We start from the raw sequence: 5,407 nt of genomic DNA on the forward strand, positions 1-5,407 counted from the left end.
AAAAAAGAAAGAAAGAAAGAGGAAGGAGAGAAGGAAGGAAGGAAGGAAGGAAGGAAGGAAGGAAGGAAGGAAGGAAGGAAAGATTTATTATAAAGAATTGGCTCATGCAATTATGGAGGCTGACAAGTCTAAAATCAGAGAAGCCAGCATCCAGTTCCAAGGCCATCATGCAGGAGAATTTTCTTACCTGAGAGAGAGTCAGCATTTGTTCTATTCAGGCCTTTAGCTGATTGGATGAGGCCCATCCATATTATGGAGGGCATCAGCTTTACTTAGTCTACCAATTTAAATATTAATCTCACCCAAAAATAGCTCACAGGAATACCTAGCATAATTTTTGACCAAATATCTGGAAACTTAATGGCCCAGTCAAGTTGACACATAAAATAAACCACCACACTGTATACTCTCTTTCTAGAAATGAATTTTTAAATGATTACAAGGGAATAGGCATGGAGATCTCTTTTGTCAAATGTGATCATTTGTAAAGTACTGTTTTAAAGTAGCAATGTATGAATGAGAAATAAGATAATGGAACTAATTTTTAAAATCTTCATTTGAAACTGAACAATCATGTCTCTGTCACTAAAAATTTTAAATTATTTGGTTTGATGATTTTGCCTAATAAAACAACTAATATAAGACTAAAATATACAATTATCAAACCAAATAAAGTCAATTTAAAACTATCAATAGGTTGGCTGGACATCGATATTAAAGCTTGCTAAAATTATGCTACGTTAATTACTTTGGTGGTAGTTGGGAGACAATAAGTTTGCATGCATCAAGGTTAGATTTAGGCAACTGACTGAAGGTTTAGCTAGATATTGGTTGATAAAACTAGATTCGACAGGTCCTGGCCTTTAAAGGCAGATGGAGAAGAATCAGATTATTCATGAACATAATGCAAATAATTTCAAGGGCTATAAATTAGAAATACTACCATAACATAGGTCAATTGTATTAGCTTTCTGGCTGGCCATAAGTTCTCCCTTCTTTCCAGCCAGTATGACTAGACTGACTATGTAGGCCAAACATGTCAGGCATTGAGTCGATGTTGAAAAAGCTCTTTACTCCTACTCCAGACTAAGATATGTGGATTTCCTAAAGCGAACATAGATTTGATGCTCATTCACACCAATATTTCAAAATGTTTAAACATTGTTCAACAGTTGTTTAGAATGAGAAGTGAATAATTCATTCAGTATGGTGGGGGTGGAAAGGAAGCAAAATTTCTTGATATTGGCCTACTCTCTATGGTAGTTTGAACAATGGCACCCAACATTATTTTAATCCAGAGAGCTTGTGACTACATTATCTTATATGGCAAAAGGGATTTTGAAGATGATCTAAATCAAGGATTTTAAGATGAGGGTGGATTTTCCTGAATTCCAGTGGGTTCAATACAATCACAAGGACCCTCATAAGAAGGAGACAGGAGTGTCAGAGTCAGAGGAGGTGATGCAGTAATGGAAACAGAGGTCACAGTGATGCCATTGCTGGGTGCAGAAACTGGAGCAGGCAAAGGCAAGAAATTGTCCCCTACAATATTCACAGCCTCCAAAGAGCATGCGGCCCTGTCAACCCACTTGGGACTTCTGACCCCCAGAAGAGTAAGATAATAAATTTGTGTTTTTTTAAGTCATCAAGCTCGTGGTCATTTTTCACAGCAGCAGGAGCAGTAGCAGCTAGTGCATTCTCCCTATATATAAAGACTAGATACAAATTTGAAAACTTCATTTAGCAAAACTAAATACTTGTGATTACCCAGATCTGCCTCTTTAAAAGGCATTATAGCATTGCTTCATCATCACTTGAGAACTCTGACCTAACCAGGTGAGACTTAATGAGACTCCTGACCTCCTTGGGGTGTCAAAATCGGTCACATGAAAATATACAGCCTTCCCAGAAAAGGAGGGGTGTCAAACACACTTTCAACCTTCTCCCAACATTTCCAGTGATATTTTAGAGCCATAGTCAAGCATTCTTGCCCCAAGAAACTAAACTAATGCCAGATTTGCCTCACCCTGAATCTACCATAGTTGGGAGGTTGGAGGATAGCCCACACATCCTTCCAAGATGTTCTGCTTTTTATTTTTTTAGTTGGTGATATATGTTCTGAAGCCGAGGCTGATCTGCTCAAGAATCAGGAATAGACAGTTCTTGTTTTTCATCACCTTGTCCTCTCCTAAATAAAGTAGTCACTGCAAAAGTCACTGGATAGAATCAAAATAGAACTGGAGGAGAACTCAAATGCCATCTTCTCAATGAGGTTCACACCAATCATCCTATTTATAAATTTCAACTCCCATGTCCTTTGCCTTTTCTTACTTTCTTTTTATTTTGTAGCACATACTGCCTTCTGACACACTATATGTTATCTTATTTAGTGTGTTTACTGAGTATGTCCCCTCTTCTTATACTAAAATGGAATTCATGGGTCAGGATGTTTATCTCAGGTCTTCGACATACCCAAAGCCTTGTAAGAGTTCAAAAAACAGATGTGTGAATGAATTAACATTGAAATTGCAGAGGCTAGCTCAGGGAAAGCATCTCATATAGTAACTTCTCTGCTTCACCTCTGGGAACAATACCTTATCTGGATACTCAACCCTTTGAGTGTGGGTGAACAAGGGTAAGAATGTGTTCCTGTTACCAGATTATTTTAGGTAGGCTTATCGAAAGGCTTGTTTAATCTACACTGAAGATCCCTGCTGCCTGTCAGACAAGAACTAGAATGTATATGTAGACCGTGATGGATTCTTGAGAGTTAACCCCTCCCTGCCTGTGAAGCCTCTGCCCTACTCACAGTACAGCCTGAGGATCCCTTAAGCAGAAGGTACCTGCCTTGGCATAATGTGAGTTAAGGACCTGGGCAGCTGCATGATCAATCAAAGAGGGTAATTTAGCTTAGATATGTCCTGAAAGGAATGAAAGGAATGAAATCTCTTCTGATGGAACCTAGCTAACCCAATTTCTAAGAAGGATTAAATATCAAATTAGTGGAGAAAAATGCAGCCATTAAAGTAGACAAGTAGCAAAACGGGATCTATAAGCAAGACATTAAGTAGGATCATGATGCAGAAAGAAGATGGGAGTCATTGGTGATTGCCAAGGGCTCTCAGAGCAGAAATTGGAGTGCTGAGTCACTAGCTGAAGCACTAGAGCAGAGAGTAGGAGAGCCTGCTGCTGAAGGAACAGCTTTCAGAGCTGCGATCACATTACCAGAGGCTCTGTTGGACTATTGTTCACTACCTTGACCTGAATGATGGAGCCATGTTCCTTAAGGCTCCCTGTCAGGCTCGGAGACAGTTTCCCACACCCATTACTTTTTATTCTTACTAACAAGTTTGTACTTTAGAACACAAATTCAAGTAGCATTCTTAATTATCTTTTACAATAACTAAACATTATTTCCCATTTCTCTCGCCCGTTTAGAGGGATGATAGAAATCTAAAATAGGTTACTTTCTAATTCTCACTTTTATCTCTCTCTCTAGAGTTGTGTCAAGTTCCAGGAGGCTTACAAAGTGGCAAGGGTTTTGGCAGCACTGTGTATACGAGTAATAAGAGTGAAGAGATGGGAACAAGCCAATCTTCATGAATTTCTGCTGATTTATACTTACTATAGAACCTTGGGTCATGGATTCACAAAATGATATCCTCTGGAATCATGAGATGTCTTCATGTCTCTCAGCTACGTCTAAGCTCTCTTCATGCCTCAAGCCTTGGGTATTTGAAGTGATAACTGCTTGGATATACCACGAGCCATTGCTTCATTGAAGTCTTTCTGCACTGCTGAGCCTCTGCCTTGGAGAGGTGGCTAATTTTCCTTCTGCTCTGGGATTCTCTAAACACACCAAGGCATTGGACTGTCCCTCTCCCACCACACCTGGACTTCACACTCTTGTTGAGGTCAGAGGGTTGTGCATAGCTCAGTGCTCTGCACTGAATATTTCACATATTCTTCCCAAATAGTCACAGTTGTAAATATATTTTCTTTTCTATGTATATAGTATATTGATATATAGAAAATAATATATATATAGAAAAGAAAATACATTTACAACTGTGAATATTTGATTCTGGGGTGCATGTAAAGAACATGCAGGATTGTGGCATTGGTACATACATGGCAGTGTGGTTTGCTGCCTCCATCCTCATCACCTATATCTGGCATTTCTCCCCATGCTATCCCTCCCCAACTCCTTACCACCCACTGTCCATCCCCTAGTCCCCCACCACAGACCTCTGTGTGTCGTGCTCCCCTCCCTGTGTCCATGTGTTCTCATTGCTCAACATCTGCCTATGAGTGAGAACATGTGGTGTTTGATTTTCTGTTCTTGTGTCAGCTGAGAATGATGGTTTCCAGGTTCATCCATGTCTCTAAAAAGGACATGAACTCATCGCTTTTCATGGCTGCACACTATTTCATGTTGTATATATGCCACATTTTCCCTGTCCTGTCTATCATCGATGGGCATTTGGATTGGTTCCAAGTCTTTGTTATTGTACAGTGCTGCAATGAACATACATGTGCATGTATCCTTATAATAAAATGATTTATAATCCTTTGCATATATATCCAGTAATGGGATTGCTGGGTAAAATGGAATTTCTATTTCTAGGTTATTGAGGAATTGCCACCCTGTCTTCCACAATGGTTGCACTAGTTTACACTCCCACCAACAGTGTAAAAGTGTTGCTATTTCTCCACATCCTCTCCTGCATCTGTTGTCTCCAGATTTTTTAACGAATGCCATTCTAACTGGCATGAGATGGTATCTCAATGTGGTTTTGATTTGCATTTCTCTAATGACCAGTGATGATGAATGAGCATTTTTTCATATGTTTCTTGGCCTCATATATGTCATCTTTTGAAAAGTATCTGTTCATATCCTTTGCCCACTTTTGAATGGGCTTGTTTGCTTTTTTCTTGTAAATCTGTTTATGTTCTTTGTAGATTCTGGATATTTGCCCTTTGTCAGATGGGTAGATTGCAAAATTTTTTCCCATTCTGTCAGTTGCCGGTTTTCTCTAATGATTGTTTCTTTTGCTGTGGAGAATATCTGGAGTTTAATTAGATCCAATTTGCCTATTTTGGCTTTTGTTGCCAATGCTTTTGGTGTTTTGGTCATGAAGTCCTTGCCTATGCCTATGTTCTGAATGGCTTTGCCTAGGTTTTCTTCTAAGGTTTTTATGGTGTTAGATCTTATGTTCAAGTTGTTAATCCATCTGGAGTTAATTTTAGTGTAAGGTGACAGAAAAGGGTCCAGTTTCTGCTTTCTGAGCATGGCTAGCCAGTTTTCCCAAAACCATTTATTAAACAGGGAATTCTTTCCCCATTCCTTGTTTTTGTCAGGTTTGTCAAAGATCAGATGGTTGTAGATGTGGGGCATGGCCTTTGA

Source organism: Sapajus apella, unplaced genomic scaffold (assembly GCF_009761245.1).
Source record: "Sapajus apella isolate SASKATOON/1434 unplaced genomic scaffold, GSC_monkey_1.0 scaffold11, whole genome shotgun sequence".
Taxonomy (NCBI): Eukaryota; Metazoa; Chordata; class Mammalia; order Primates; family Cebidae; genus Sapajus; species Sapajus apella.